At 32.8% G+C, this 18,154-nt stretch overlaps 1 protein-coding gene and 1 pseudogene across 2 annotated transcripts in view; both read right to left on the minus strand.

The window, feature by feature from the left end:
- OC90 (otoconin 90) overlaps positions 1–18,154 on the minus strand; it is a 265,718-nt gene that overhangs the window by 25,645 nt on the left and 221,919 nt on the right. The gene's annotated exons all lie outside the window — the stretch shown is intronic.
- LOC141264128 (uncharacterized) lies at positions 6,423–9,167 on the minus strand (annotated as a pseudogene).

Here is an 18,154-nt window from a genome sequence, read left to right on the forward strand (position 1 = left end):
TATTATAGTAGTTATATTCTTGTACATAGGAGCAGTATTATAGTAGTTATATTCTTGTACATAGGGGCAGTATTATAGTAGTTATATTCTTGTACGCAGGAGCAGTATTATAGTAGTTATATTTTTGTACATAGGGGGCAGTATTATAGTAGTTATATTCTTGTACATAGGGAGCAGTATTATAGTAGTTATATTCTTGTACATGGGGGCAGTATTATAGTAGTTATATTCTTGTACGTAGGAGCAGTATTATAGTAGTTATATTCTTGTACATAGGGGCAGTATTATAGTAGTTATATTCTTGTACGTAGGAGCAGTATTATAGTAGTTATATTCTTTTACATAGGGGGCAGTATTATAGTAGTTATATTCTTGTACATAGGGAGCAATATTATAGTAGTTATATTCTTGTACGTAGAGAACAGTATTATAGTAGTTATATTCTTGTACATAGGAGCAGTATTATAGTAGTTATATTCTTATACATAGGGGCAGTATTATAGTAGTTATATTCTTGTATATATGGAGCAGTATTATAGCAGTTATATTCTTGTACATAGGAGCAGTATTATAGCAGTTATATTCTTGTACATAGGGGCAGTATTATAGTAGTTATATTCTTCTATATAGTAGCAGTATTATAGTAGTTATATTCTTGTACATAGGGGCAGTATTATAGTAGTTATATTCTTCTATATAGGAGCAGTATTACAGTCGTTATATTCTTGTACATAGGGGCAGTATTATAGTAGTTATATTCTTGTATATATGGAGCAGTATTATAGTAGTTTTATTCTTGTACATAGCAGTATTATAGTATTTATATTCTTGTACATAGGGGCAGTATTATAGTAGTTATATTCTTCTATATAGGAGCAGTATTATAGTAGTTATATTCTTGTTCATAGGGGCTGTATTATAGTAGTTATATTCTTCTATATAGGAGCAGTATTATAGTAGTTATATTCTTGTACATAGGGGCAGTATTATAGTAGTTATATTGTTGTACATAGGTGCAGTATTATAGTAGTTATATTCTTGTACATAGGAGCAGTATTATAGTAGTTATATTCTTGTATATATGGAGTAGTATTATAGTAGTTATATTCTTGTACATAGCAGTATTATAGTAGTTATATTCTTGTACATAGGGGCAGTATTATAGTAGTTATATTCTTCTATATAGGAGCAGTATTATAGTAGTTATATTCTTGTACATAGGGGCAGTATTATAGTAGTTATATTCTTGTACATAGGAGCAGTATTATAATAGTTATATTCTTGTACATAGGGGGCAGTATTATAGTAGTTATATTCTTGTACATAGGGAGCAATATTATAGTAGTTATATTCTTGTACGTAGAGAGCAGTATTAAAGTAGTTATATTCTTGTATATAGGGGCAGTATTATAGTAGTTATATTCTTGTACGTACGAGCAGTATTATAGTAGTTATATTCTTGTACATAGGGGCAGTATTATAGTAGTTATATTCTTGTACATAGCAGCAGTATTATAGTAGTTATATTCTTGTACATAGGGGCAGTATTATAGTAGTTATATTCTTGTATATAGGGAGCAGTATTACAGTAGTTATATTCTTGTACATAGGAGCAATATTATAGTAGTTATATTCTTCTATATAGGGCGCAGTATTATAGTAGTTATATTCTTGTACATAGGGGCAGTATTATAGTAGTTATATTCTTGTACATAGAAGCAGTATTATAGTAGTTATATTCTTGTACTTAAGGGCAGTATTATAGTAGTTATATTCTTGTACATAGAAGCAGTATTATAGTAGTTATATTCTTGTACATAGGGGCAGTATTATAGTAGTTATATTCTTCTATATAGGAGCAGTATTATAGTAGTTATATTCTTGTACATAGGGGCAGTATTATAGTAGTTATATTTTTGTACATAGGAGCAGTATTATAGTAGTTATATTCTTGTACATAGGGGGCAGTATTATAGTAGTTATATTCTTGTACATAGGGAGCAATATTATAGTAGTTATATTCTTGTACGTAGAGAACAGTATTAAAGTAGTTATATTCTTGTATATAGGGGCAGTATTATAGTAGTTATATTCTTGTATATAGGGGCAGTATTATAGTAGTTATATTCTTGTAGGTACGAGCAGTATTATAGTAGTTATATTCTTGTACATAGGGGCAGTATTATAGTAGTTATATTCTTGTACATAGAAGCAGTATTATAGTAGTTATATTCTTGTACATGGGGCAGTATTATAGTAGTTATATTCTTGTATATAGGGAGCAGTATTACAGTAGTTATATTCTTGTACATAGAAGAAGTATTATAGTAGTTATATTCTTGCACATACGAGCAGTATTATAGTAGTTATATTCTTGTACATAGCAGCAGTATTATAGTAGTTACATTCTTGTATATAGGGAGCAGTATTATAGTAGTTATATTCTTGTACATAGGAGCAATATTATAGTAGTTATATTCTTCTATATAGGGAGCAGTATTATATTAGTTATATTCTTGTACATAGGGGCAGTATTATAGTAGTTATATTCTTGTACATAGAAGCAGTATTATAGTAGTTATATTCTTGTACTTAGGGGCAGTATTATAGTAGTTATATTCTTGTACATAGAAGCAGTATTATAGTAGTTATATTCTTGTACATAGGGGCAGTATTATAGTAGTTATATTCTTGTACATAGCAGCAGTATTATAGTACTTATATTCTTGTATATAGGGAGCAGTATTATAGTAGTTATATTCTTGTACATAGGGGCAGTATTATAGTATCTATATTCTTGTACATAGAAGCAGTATTATAGTAGTTCTATTCTATATAGGAGCAGTATTATAGTAGTTATATTCTTGTACATAGGGTCAGTATTATAGTAGTTATATTCTTGTATATATGGAGCAGTATTATAGTAGTTATACAGTATTCTTGTACATAGCAGTATTATAGTAGTTATATTCTTGTACATAGGGACAGTATTATAGTAGTTATATTCTTGTACATAGGGGCAGTATTATAATAGTTATATTCTTCTATATAGGAGCAGTATTATAGTAGTTATATTCTTGTACATAGGGGCAGTATTATAGTAGTTATATTCTTGTATATAGGGAGCAGTATTACAGTAGTTATATTCTTGTACATAGGGGCAGTATTATAGTAGTTATATTCTTCTATATAGGAGCAGTATTATAGTAGTTATATTCTTGTACATAGGGGCAGTATTATAGTAGTTATATTCTTGTACATAGCAGCAGTATTATAGTAGTTATATTCTTGTACATAGCAGCAGTATTATAGTAGTTATATTCTTGTATATAGGGAGCAGTATTATAGTAGTTATATTCTTGTACATAGGAGCAGTATTATAGTAGTTATATTCTTGTACATAGGGGGCAGTATTATAGTAGTTATATTCTTGTACTTAGGGGCAGTATTATAGTAGTTATATTCTTGTACATAGAAGCAGTATTATAGTAGTTATATTCTTGTACATAGAAGCAGTATTATAGTAGTTATATTCTTGTACATAGGGGCAGTATTATAGTAGTTATATTCTTGTACATAGCAGCAGTATTATAGTAGTTATATTCTTGTATATAGGGAGCAGTATTATAGTAGTTATATTCTTGTACATAGGGGGCAGTATTATAGTAGTTATATTCTTGTACTTAGGGGCAGTATTATAGTAGTTATATTCTTGTACATAGAAGCAGTATTATAGTAGTTATATTCTTGTACATAGGGGCAGTATTATAGTAGTTATATTCTTGTACATAGGGGCAGTATTATAGTAGTTATATTCTTGTACATAGCAGCAGTATTATAGTAGTTATATTCTTGTATATAGGGAGCAGTATTATAGTAGTTATATTCTTGTACATAGGAGCAGTATTATAGTAGTTATATTCTTGTACATAGGGGGCAGTATTATAGTAGTTATATTCTTGTACATAGGAGCAATATTATAGTAGTTATATTCTTCTATATAGGGAGCAGTATTATAGTAGTTATATTCTTAAACATAGGGGCAGTATTATAGTAGTTATATTCTTGTACATAGAAGCAGTATTATAGTAGTTATATTCTTGTACTTAGGGGCAGTATTATAGTTATATTCTTGTACATAGAAGCAGTATTATAGTAGTTATATTCTTGTACATAGGGGCAGTATTATAGTAGTTATATTCTTCTATATAGGAGCAGTATTATAGTAGTTATATTCTTGTACATAGGGGCAGTATTATAATAGTTATATTCTTCTTTAGAGGAGCAGTATTATAGTAGTTATATTCTTGTACATAGGGGCAGTATTATAGTAGTTATATTCTTGTATATATGGAGCAGTATTATAGTAGTTATATTCTTGTACATAGCAGTATTATAGTAGTTATATTCTTGCACATAGGGAGCAATATTATAGTAGTTATATTCTTGTACGTAGAGAGCAGTATTATAGTAGTTATATTCTTGTACATAGGCACATTATTATAGTAGTTATATTCTTGTACATAGGGGCAGTATTATAGTAGTTATATTCTTGTATATAGGAGCAGTATTATAGTAGTTATATTCTTGTACATAGGGGCAGTATCATAGTAGTTATATTCTTGTATATAGGAGCAGTATTATAGTAGTTATATTCTTGTGCATAGGAGCAGTATTATAGTAGTTATATTCTTGTACATAGGGGCAGTATTATAGTAGCTATATTCTTGTACATAGGGGACAGTATTATAGTAGTTATATTCCTGTACATAGGGGCAGTATTATAGTAGTTATATTCTTGTACATAGGGGCAGTATTATAGTAGTTATATTCTTGTATATAGGGGGCAATATTATAGTAGTTATATTCTTGTACATAGGAGCAGTATTATAGTAGTTATATTCTTGTACATAGGGGCAGTATTATAGTAGTTATATTCTTGTACGCAGGAGCAGTATTATAGTAGTTATATTTTTGTACATAGGGGGCAGTATTATAGTAGTTATATTCTTGTACATAGGGAGCAGTATTATAGTAGTTATATTCTTGGACATGGGGGCAGTATTATAGTAGTTATATTCTTGTACGTAGGAGCAGTATTATAGTAGTTATATTTTTGTACATAGGGGGCAGTATTATAGTAGTTATATTCTTGTACATAGGGAGCAGTATTATAGTAGTTATATTCTTGGACATGGGGGCAGTATTATAGTAGTTATATTCTTGTACGTAGGAGCAGTATTATAGTAGTTATATTCTTGTACATAGGGGCAGTATTATAGTAGTTATATTCTTGTACGTAGGAGCAGTATTATAGAAGTTATATTCTTTTACATAGGGGGCAGTATTATAGTAGTTATATTCTTGTACATAGGGAGCAATATTATAGTAGTTATATTCTTGTACGTAGAGAACAGTATTATAGTAGTTATATTCTTGTACATAGGAGCAGTATTATAGTAGTTATATTCTTATACATAGGGGCAGTATTATAGTAGTTATATTCTTGTATATATGGAGCAGTATTATAGCAGTTATATTCTTGTACATAGGAGCAGTATTATAGCAGTTATATTCTTGTACATAGGGGCAGTATTATAGTAGTTATATTCTTCTATATAGTAGCAGTATTATAGTAGTTATATTCTTGTACATAGGGGCAGTATTATAGTAGTTATATTCTTCTATATAGGAGCAGTATTACAGTCGTTATATTCTTGTACATAGGGGCAGTATTATAGTAGTTATATTCTTGTATATATGGAGCAGTATTATAGTAGTTTTATTCTTGTACATAGCAGTATTATAGTATTTATATTCTTGTACATAGGGGCAGTATTATAGTAGTTATATTCTTCTATATAGGAGCAGTATTATAGTAGTTATATTCTTGTACATAGGGGCTGTATTGTAGTAGTTATATTCTTCTATATAGGAGCAGTATTATAGTAGTTATATTCTTGTACATAGGGGCAGTATTATAGTAGTTATATTCTTGTACATAGGAGCAGTATTATAGTCGTTATATTCTTGTATATATGGAGAAGTATTATAGTAGTTATATTCTTGTACATAGCAGTATTATAGTAGTTATATTCTTGTACATAGGAGCAGTATTATAGTAGTTATATTCTTCTATATAGGAGCAGTATTATAGTAGTTATATTCTTGTACATAGGAGCAGTATTATAGTAGTTATATTCTTGTACATAGGGGGCAATTTTTATTATAAAAACCAAACAAATACAATTAAAAATTAACAAAATTCCTGCAGTAATACAAAACTAGATTCACTTGAATTGTACATACATTCGTTACATCTCTAGATTATACACATAAAGTCAATATAAAGAGTCCACACCTGTGGTTGGAAAAATGAAAAATAAACACTTTGTAAAAGAAACCATCATATTTCAGCACAGTTACACATCCTTCCATAACTTTACACTTTTCTGACTCCTCCTGATTTCTCATGATTTTATCTGGGCTCGGACAATATCTGGTTGACGGTTCATAGATCTGAGTCGGAGTCATCCTGTCCACCACCGGTCTCCATGCCAGTCTCTACCTGAGTGCCCACAGGTAAGGGCTTCCGCTTTGGCGGGGGACAGTCCTCAACATCCCTATCACACTCTGTGTCTATTTTTTTAAGTTCATCCTCAAAATCCCCGTTAGACAGAACATCAAACCTATTAGACACGACCATTACTCCTGCAGAACTCTGGACCTTCCTCCTGGCACTCTGGCCAGTGTCATGCTCCTCCTCAGGTTTACGGGAGGTCTTGTCCTTTTTCTTCCTCTTACTCTGATTATTGCTATTTCCTTCAGATACAGATGGTAATACTGAAGTAGCGCCTTCCTGTGACTGCTGCTCCTGAGGGACGACCTCCATGCTCCCCTGTGCCCCCTCTGAGCACAGCTGCTCTGGTGGTACCTGAGTGGACCCCTGGTGGACCACTGACAATAAAGCCTCCTCCTCCAGAATCTCTGCCCCCGCCACCAAATCCTCATCAGGAAATTCCTTACAGATGTTGTGCCAGGCGTCTGGACAGTCCCGGTGAGGGTGGCCGATCTTACCACAGAGGTTGCACCTGATGTTCTGACAGTCTGCAGCTACATGGCCGACTTCCCCGCACAGGCTGCACTTCACCACTGTACAGGTATTCGCCAGGTGACCCGCCTTGCCACATTTGAAGCACTTTCGGGGCTGGCCGGGGTAGAAACATACACCCTTCTCCCTCCCAATAAAGAAGGAGTTGGGTAGGTGGGCAGTGATGTTATTACACTGGCGCAGCTTCACCAGGACCTTCCACCCACCCACCCGTCCAGATACCATCGTTATCTCTGCTTCTGGTGAGGTCAGAGACGAGGTCGCAATGCCTCCGGAGCCACACCACAATGTCCTGCGGGGGAACAGACTCATTCCAGAAGATGACATTAACCGTAACCGTATCTGGCTTAGAGATGGGAATAAAACTGAACTTACTCCAGCCCTCAGCGTCTCTGAACTTGGGGAAATTGGCCCAGAATCTGTCCAGATCAGACATGAGCTTAAAGCTGACATCATAGCCCTGCCTGTCTGGTAGATTAATTACCGCCCAGATGTTAACTGGCGCAAACCCCATCTGCTGGCACAGGAGCTCCCTGACCACAAACCTCCTGTCGGGCAGATCCTCCTTGGCACCTCTGTGCCTGAAACGCACGACGTTCCTCCGTTTAAACGCCTGGCTGGTATAATTAGCGCCAGAGGTAAAGGACGGAGCACCACGGCTCCAGGCATTACTGGGGGGAACTTGCGGGGTCACACTGGGCTGACTAACAGGGTGAGGGTCTGCTGCAGGGGGACCTTGTGTGCTTGGAATCAAAGGAGGAAAATCACAGACATTATCTTGCACATTGTTATCATCAACATCAATGTCATTATCATACTGCGCCATGTCCACCACAGATTCTGTGCTCCCTCCAGCCCCCGACCCCACAGATGCAGTATGATTATCCCCAGCATGAGAGTCCTGCTGGGCACCACCAGAAACTAATGACACATGTCCACTGTCCGGCTGCTGTGCTGGGCATCCTGGGACTTGTGGTACCACCGTTGTACCCTGCACTCCATGCTCCTGCTTGGGATCTGCCGCAGGCTGTTGCGGCTCCTGGTGCAGTCCCTTTTGGAACAAGAAGCTTGTGGGTTGCAGCACTGGCCGCACCGGCTTCTGGGGCCCACCTGGGACAATGTCTGACTGCGAATCAGCAGAGTACGGCATATTGAACCTAAACGGTTTCTGGTTCCTGTAAGTCTCTGCCAGGGGCCCCATCCTCTCAAACACACAGTCTATGTCCTTCACCACATTTGCCAGCTCTACCCCCATTGAGTTCAGCTTCCGGTCATACACGGTGTGATCCCCGGGATCCTCAGCCTTTATTTTATATGCACAGTCTATTGATACCTGTATTAGCTGCTTCTGCTGCTGTAACACATGCAACCTCTCCACCAGTCCTGGGATGTCCTCTGCAATCTGCAGCCCTGCTGCACATGGAGTCTCCTGGGATCCTGCCTTCAGCGAGCTCTCTGGCTGCTTGGACTTAGATGTCTCCTTGGGTTTTACCACCGTTGGTTTCGTGGCTCCAGGCTCCACAGCACTATTACTGCTGCCACCTCACTGCGACCTCGTGCGTCCAGAGCGCGCCATGCTGGTCACCACGTGCTTCTGCTGCAGGTTCTCCTGGAGGGTCTGTCTCTCCAGAGATGTCCTCCTCTGCCGGCTTGGAGTGAGCTGCACACCTGAGGCTGGTGATGGGATCTGCCTCACCTCCTGGCCAACAAGCTGCTTTCCTCCATTCAGCTTCCCAACAGTAGATTCCTTCTGGATCTTTCCTAATTGCACTTCACTCTGCTTGCCTTGGCTGGCCGACTGCTTTACTGCGACCTTCTTACATACGACCACGGCTTTTCCTTCTTCCTTTACTTTACTCGCTTTCAAAACTCCATCTTTCTTGTTGCTGCTGTTACTTCCATTCGGAGCTTTCTTCTCCTCAGAGATCGCTTTGGGATTTGCATCCACATTAGAAAGAGCTTGGGAGTTTCCTCCCAGTGTAGGCCTGGAAGCCTGGGCCTTGCTTGGAGAGCTTACCCGCCCAGGGAGGCCCCTCCCCGGGCTTGCTCCAGACATCAGGAGAACCACTGACACACGTCCTCACAGCTAGGAGGCAGTATTATAGTAGTTATATTCTTGTACATAGGGAGCAATATTATAGTAGTTATATTCTTGTACGTAGAGAGCAGTATTAAAGTAGTTATATTCTTGTATATAGGGGCAGTATTATAGTAGTTATATTCTTGCACGTACGAGCAGTATTATAGTAGTAATATTCTTGTACATAGGGGCAGTATTATAGTAGTTATATTCTTGTACATAGAAGCAGTATTATAGTAGTTATATTCTTGTACATAGGGTTAGTATTATAGTAGTTATATTCTTGTATATAGGGAGCAGTATTACAGTAGTTATATTCTTGTACATAGGAGCAATATTATAGTAGTTATATTCTTCTATATAGGGAGCAGTATTATAGTAGTTATATTCTTGTACATAGGGGCAGTATTATAGTAGTTATATTCTTGTACATAGAAGCAGTATTATAGTAATTATATTCTTGTACTTAGGGGCAGTATTATAGTAGTTATATTCTTGTACATAGAAGCACTATTATAGTAGTTATATTCTTGTACATAGGGGCAGTATTATAGTAGTTATATTCTTCTATATAGGAGCAGTATTATAGTAGTTATATTCTTGTACATAGGGGCAGTATTATAGTAGTTATATTCTTGTACATAGGAGCAGTATTATAGTAGTTATATTCTTCTACATAGGGGGCAGTATTATAGTAGTTATATTCTTGTACATAGGGAGCAATATTATAGTAGTTATATTCTTGTACGTAGAGAGCAGTATTAAAGTAGTTATATTCTTGTATATAGGGGCAGTATTATAGTAGTTATATTCTTGTATATAGGGGCAGTATTATAGTAGTTATATTCTTGTAGGTACGAGCAGTATTATAGTAGTTATATTCTTGTACATAGGGGCAGTATTATAGTAGTTATATTCTTGTACATAGAAGCAGTATTATAGTAGTTATATTCTTGTACATAGGGGCAGTATTATAGTAGTTATATTCTTGTATATAGGGAGCAGTATTACAGTAGTTATATTCTTGTACATAGAAGAAGTATTATAGTAGTTATATTCTTGCACATACGAGCAGTATTATAGTAGTTATATTCTTGTACATAGCAGCAGTATTATAGTAGTTACATTCTTGTATATAGGGAGCAGTATTATAGTAGTTATATTCTTGTACATAGGAGCAATATTATAGTAGATATATTCTTCTATATAGGGAGCAGTATTATATTAGTTATATTCTTGTACACAGGGGCAGTATTATAGTAGTTATATTCTTGTACATAGAAGCAGTATTATAGTAGTTATATTCTTGTACTTAGGGGCAGTATTATAGTAGTTATATTCTTGTACATAGAAGCAGTATTATAGTAGTTATATTCTTGTACATAGGAGCAGTATTATAGTAGTTATATTCTTGTACATAGCAGCAGTATTATAGTACTTATATTCTTGTATATAGGGAGCAGTATTATAGTAGTTATATTCTTGTACATAGGGGCAGTATTATAGTATCTATATTCTTGTACATAGAAGCAGTATTATAGTAGTTCTATTCTATATAGGAGCAGTATTATAGTAGTTATATTCTTGTACTTAGGGGCAGTATTATAGTAGTTATAATCTTGTACATAGAGGCAGTATTATAGTAGTTATATTCTTGTACATAGGGGCAGTATTATAGTAGTTATATTCTTCTATATAGGAGCAGTATTATAGTAGTTATATTCTTGTACATAGGGGCAGTATTATAGTAGTTATATTCTTGTACATAGAAGCAGTATTATAGTAGTTATATTCTTGTACATAGGGGGCAGTATTATAGTAGTTATATTCTTGTACATAGGGAGCAATATTATAGTAGTTATATTCTTGTATGTAGAGAGCAGTATTAAAGTAGTTATATTCTTGTATATAGGGGCAGTATTATAGTAGTTATATTCTTGTACGTACGAGCAGTATTATAGTAGTTATATTCTTGTAGGTACGAGCAGTATTATAGTAGTTATATTCTTGTACATAGGGGCAGTATTATAGTAGTTATATTCTTGTACATAGAAGCAGTATTATAGTAGTTATATTCTTGTACATAGGGGCAGTATTATAGTAGTTATATTCTTGTATATAGGGAGCAGTATTACAGTAGTTATATTCTTGTACATAGAAGTATTATAGTAGTTATATTCTTGCACATACGAGCAGTATTATAGTAGTTATATTCTTGTACATAGCAGCAGTATTATAGTAGTTACATTCTTGTATATAGGGAGCAGTATTATAGTAGTTATATTCTTGTACATAGGAGCAATATTATAGTAGTTATATTCTTCTATATAGGGAGCAGTATTATATTAGTTATATTCTTGTACATAGGGGCAGTATTATAGTAGTTATATTCTTGTACATAGAAGCAGTATTATAGTAGTTATATTCTTGTACTTAGGGGCAGTATTATAGTAATTATATTCTTTTACATAGAAGCAGTATTATAGTAGTTATATTCTTGTACATAGGGGCAGTATTATAGTACTTATAATCTTGTATATAGGGAGCAGTATTATAGTAGTTATATTCTTGTACATAGGGGCAGTATTATAGTATCTATATTCTTGTACATAGAAGCAGTATTATAGTAGTTCTATTCTATATAGGAGCAGTATTATAGTAGTTATATTCTTGTACATAGGGTCAGTATTATAGTAGTTATATTGTATATATGGAGCAGTATTATAGTAGTTATACAGTATTCTTGTACATAGCAGTATTATAGTAGTTATATTCTTGTACATAGGGACAGTATTATAGTAGTTATATTCTTGTACATAGGGGCAGTATTATAGTAGTTATATTCTTCTATATAGGAGCAGTATTATAGTAGTTATATTCTTGTACATAGGGGCAGTATTATAGTAGTTATATTCTTCTATATAGGAGCAGTATTATAGTAGTTATATTCTTGTACATAGGGGCAGTATTATAGTAGTTATATTCTTGTACATAGCAGCAGTATTATAGTAGTTATATTCTTGTACATAGCAGCAGTATTATAGTAGTTATATTCTTGTATATAGGGAGCAGTATTATAGTAGTAATATTCTTGTACATAGGAGCAGTATTATAGTAGTTATATTCTTGTACATAGGGGGCAGTATTATAGTAGTTATATTCTTGTACTTAGGGGCAGTATTATAGTAGTTATATTCTTGTACATAGAAGCAGTATTATAGTAGTTATATTCTTGTACATAGGGGCAGTATTATAGTAGTTATATTCTTGTACATAGCAGCAGTATTATAGTAGTTATATTCTTGTATATAGGGAGCAGTATTATAGTAGTTATATTCTTGTACATAGGAGCAGTATTATAGTAGTTATATTCTTGTACATAGGGGGCAGTATTATAGTAGTTATATTCTTGTACATAGGAGCAATATTATAGTAGTTATATTCTTCTATATAGGGAGCAGTATTATAGTAGTTATATTCTTGTACATAGAAGCAGTATTATAGTAGTTATATTCTTGTACTTAGGGGCAGTATTATAGTAGTTATATTCTTGTACATAGAAGCAGTATTATAGTAGTTATATTCTTGTACATAGGGGCAGTATTATAGTAGTTATATTCTTCTATATAGGAGCAGTATTATAGTAGTTATATTCTTGTACATAGGGGCAGTATTATAGTAGTTATATTCTTGTACATAGAAGCAGTATTATAGTAGTTATATTCTTGTACTTAGGGGGCAGTATTATAGTAGTTATATTCTTGTACATAGGGGGCAGTATTATAGTAGTTATATTCTTGTACATAGGGAGCAATATTATAGTAGTTATATTCTTGTACGTAGAGAGCAGTATTAAAGTAGTTATATTCTTGTACATAAGGGCAGTATTATAGTAGTTATATTCTTGTACGTAGGAGCAGTATTATTGTAGTTATATTCTTGTACATAGGGGCAGTATTATAGTAGTTATATTCTTGTACGTAGGAGCAGTATTATAGTAGTTATATTCTTTTACATAGGGGGCAGTATTATAGTAGTTATATTCTTTTACATAGGGGGCAGTATTATAGTAGTTATATTCTTGTACATAGGGAGCAATATTATAGTAGTTTTATTCTTGTACGTAGAGAACAGTATTATAGTAGTTATATTCTTGTACATAGGAGCAGTATTATAGTAGTTATATTCTTATACATAGGGGCAGTATTATAGTAGTTATATTCTTGTATATAGGGAGCAGTATTATAGCAGTTATATTCTTGTGCATAGGAGCAGTATTATAGCAGTTATATTCTTGTACATAGGGGCAGTATTATAGTAGTTATATTCTTGTACATAGGGGCAGTATTATAGTAGTTATATAATTCTATATAGGAGCAGTATTACAGTCGTTATATTCTTGTACATAGGGGCAGTATTATAGTAGTTATATTCTTGCACGTACGAGCAGTATTATAGTAGTAATATTCTTGTACATAGGGGCAGTATTATAGTAGTTATATTCTTGTACATAGAAGCAGTATTATAGTAGTTATATTCTTGTACATAGGGTTAGTATTATAGTAGTTATATTCTTGTATATAGGGAGCAGTATTACAGTAGTTATATTCTTGTACATAGGAGCAATATTATAGTAGTTATATTCTTCTATATAGGGAGCAGTATTATAGTAGTTATATTCTTGTACATAGGGGCAGTATTATAGTAGTTATATTCTTGTACATAGAAGCAGTATTATAGTAATTATATTCTTGTACTTAGGGGCAGTATTATAGTAGTTATATTCTTGTACATAGAAGCACTATTATAGTAGTTATATTCTTGTACATAGGGGCAGTATTATAGTAGTTATATTCTTCTATATAGGAGCAGTATTATAGTAGTTATATTCTTGTACATAGGGGCAGTATTATAGTAGTTATATTCTTGTACATAGGAGCAGTATTATAGTAGTTATATTCTTCTACATAGGGGGCAGTATTATAGTAGTTATATTCTTGTACATAGGGAGCAATATTATAGTAGTTATATTCTTGTACGTAGAGAGCAGTATTAAAGTAGTTATATTCTTGTATATAGGGGCAGTATTATAGTAGTTATATTCTTGTATATAGGGGCAGTATTATAGTAGTTATATTCTTGTAGGTACGAGCAGTATTATAGTAGTTATATTCTTGTACATAGGGGCAGTATTATAGTAGTTATATTCTTGTACATAGAAGCAGTATTATAGTAGTTATATTCTTGTACATAGGGGCAGTATTATAGTAGTTATATTCTTGTATATAGGGAGCAGTATTACAGTAGTTATATTCTTGTACATAGAAGAAGTATTATAGTAGTTATATTCTTGCACATACGAGCAGTATTATAGTAGTTATATTCTTGTACATAGCAGCAGTATTATAGTAGTTACATTCTTGTATATAGGGAGCAGTATTATAGTAGTTATATTCTTGTACATAGGAGCAATATTATAGTAGATATATTCTTCTATATAGGGAGCAGTATTATATTAGTTATATTCTTGTACACAGGGGCAGTATTATAGTAGTTATATTCTTGTACATAGAAGCAGTATTATAGTAGTTATATTCTTGTACTTAGGGGCAGTATTATAGTAGTTATATTCTTGTACATAGAAGCAGTATTATAGTAGTTATATTCTTGTACATAGGAGCAGTATTATAGTAGTTATATTCTTGTACATAGCAGCAGTATTATAGTACTTATATTCTTGTATATAGGGAGCAGTATTATAGTAGTTATATTCTTGTACATAGGGGCAGTATTATAGTATCTATATTCTTGTACATAGAAGCAGTATTATAGTAGTTCTATTCTATATAGGAGCAGTATTATAGTAGTTATATTCTTGTACTTAGGGGCAGTATTATAGTAGTTATAATCTTGTACATAGAGGCAGTATTATAGTAGTTATATTCTTGTACATAGGGGCAGTATTATAGTAGTTATATTCTTCTATATAGGAGCAGTATTATAGTAGTTATATTCTTGTACATAGGGGCAGTATTATAGTAGTTATATTCTTGTACATAGAAGCAGTATTATAGTAGTTATATTCTTGTACATAGGGGGCAGTATTATAGTAGTTATATTCTTGTACATAGGGAGCAATATTATAGTAGTTATATTCTTGTATGTAGAGAGCAGTATTAAAGTAGTTATATTCTTGTATATAGGGGCAGTATTATAGTAGTTATATTCTTGTACGTACGAGCAGTATTATAGTAGTTATATTCTTGTAGGTACGAGCAGTATTATAGTAGTTATATTCTTGTACATAGGGGCAGTATTATAGTAGTTATATTCTTGTACATAGAAGCAGTATTATAGTAGTTATATTCTTGTACATAGGGGCAGTATTATAGTAGTTATATTCTTGTATATAGGGAGCAGTATTACAGTAGTTATATTCTTGTACATAGAAGTATTATAGTAGTTATATTCTTGCACATACGAGCAGTATTATAGTAGTTATATTCTTGTACATAGCAGCAGTATTATAGTAGTTACATTCTTGTATATAGGGAGCAGTATTATAGTAGTTATATTCTTGTACATAGGAGCAATATTATAGTAGTTATATTCTTCTATATAGGGAGCAGTATTATATTAGTTATATTCTTGTACATAGGGGCAGTATTATAGTAGTTATATTCTTGTACATAGAAGCAGTATTATAGTAGTTATATTCTTGTACTTAGGGGCAGTATTATAGTAATTATATTCTTTTACATAGAAGCAGTATTATAGTAGTTATATTCTTGTACATAGGGGCAGTATTATAGTACTTATAATCTTGTATATAGGGAGCAGTATTATAGTAGTTATATTCTTGTACATAGGGGCAGTATTATAGTATCTATATTCTTGTACATAGAAGCAGTATTATAGTAGTTCTATTCTATATAGGAGCAGTATTATAGTAGTTATATTCTTGTACATAGGGTCAGTATTATAGTAGTTATATTGTATATATGGAGCAGTATTATAGTAGTTATACAGTATTCTTGTACATAGCAGTATTATAGTAGTTATATTCTTGTACATAGGGACAGTATTATAGTAGTTATATTCTTGTACATAGGGGCAGTATTATAGTAGTTATATTCTTCTATATAGGAGCAGTATTATAGTAGTTATATTCTTGTACATAGGGGCAGTATTATAGTAGTTATATTCTTCTATATAGGAGCAGTATTATAGTAGTTATATTCTTGTACATAGGGGCAGTATTATAGTAGTTATATTCTTGTACATAGCAGCAGTATTATAGTAGTTATATTCTTGTACATAGCAGCAGTATTATAGTAGTTATATTCTTGTATATAGGGAGCAGTATTATAGTAGTAATATTCTTGTACATAGGAGCAGTATTATAGTAGTTATATTCTTGTACATAGGGGGCAGTATTATAGTAGTTATATTCTTGTACTTAGGGGCAGTATTATAGTAGTTATATTCTTGTACATAGAAGCAGTATTATAGTAGTTATATTCTTGTACATAGGGGCAGTATTATAGTAGTTATATTCTTGTACATAGCAGCAGTATTATAGTAGTTATATTCTTGTATATAGGGAGCAGTATTATAGTAGTTATATTCTTGTACATAGGAGCAGTATTATAGTAGTTATATTCTTGTACATAGGGGGCAGTATTATAGTAGTTATATTCTTGTACATAGGAGCAATATTATAGTAGTTATATTCTTCTATATAGGGAGCAGTATTATAGTAGTTATATTCTTGTACATAGAAGCAGTATTATAGTAGTTATATTCTTGTACTTAGGGGCAGTATTATAGTAGTTATATTCTTGTACATAGAAGCAGTATTATAGTAGTTATATTCTTGTACATAGGGGCAGTATTATAGTAGTTATATTCTTCTATATAGGAGCAGTATTATAGTAGTTATATTCTTGTACATAGGGGCAGTATTATAGTAGTTATATTCTTGTACATAGAAGCAGTATTATAGTAGTTATATTCTTGTACTTAGGGGGCAGTATTATAGTAGTTATATTCTTGTACATAGGGGGCAGTATTATAGTAGTTATATTCTTGTACATAGGGAGCAATATTATAGTAGTTATATTCTTGTACGTAGAGAGCAGTATTAAAGTAGTTATATTCTTGTACATAAGGGCAGTATTATAGTAGTTATATTCTTGTACGTAGGAGCAGTATTATTGTAGTTATATTCTTGTACATAGGGGCAGTATTATAGTAGTTATATTCTTGTACGTAGGAGCAGTATTATAGTAGTTATATTCTTTTACATAGGGGGCAGTATTATAGTAGTTATATTCTTTTACATAGGGGGCAGTATTATAGTAGTTATATTCTTGTACATAGGGAGCAATATTATAGTAGTTTTATTCTTGTACGTAGAGAACAGTATTATAGTAGTTATATTCTTGTACATAGGAGCAGTATTATAGTAGTTATATTCTTATACATAGGGGCAGTATTATAGTAGTTATATTCTTGTATATAGGGAGCAGTATTATAGCAGTTATATTCTTGTGCATAGGAGCAGTATTATAGCAGTTATATTCTTGTACATAGGGGCAGTATTATAGTAGTTATATTCTTGTACATAGGGGCAGTATTATAGTAGTTATATAATTCTATATAGGAGCAGTATTACAGTCGTTATATTCTTGTACATAGGGGCAGTATTATAGTAGTTATATTCTTGCACGTACGAGCAGTATTATAGTAGTAATATTCTTGTACATAGGGGCAGTATTATAGTAGTTATATTCTTGTACATAGAAGCAGTATTATAGTAGTTATATTCTTGTACATAGGGTTAGTATTATAGTAGTTATATTCTTGTATATAGGGAGCAGTATTACAGTAGTTATATTCTTGTACATAGGAGCAATATTATAGTAGTTATATTCTTCTATATAGGGAGCAGTATTATAGTA

The sequence above is a fragment of the Phyllobates terribilis genome, unplaced genomic scaffold (assembly GCF_046119375.1).
Source record: "Phyllobates terribilis strain yellow unplaced genomic scaffold, ASM4611937v1 Scaffold_4__5_contigs__length_816908805, whole genome shotgun sequence".
In the NCBI taxonomy this organism is placed as follows: domain Eukaryota; kingdom Metazoa; phylum Chordata; class Amphibia; order Anura; family Dendrobatidae; genus Phyllobates; species Phyllobates terribilis.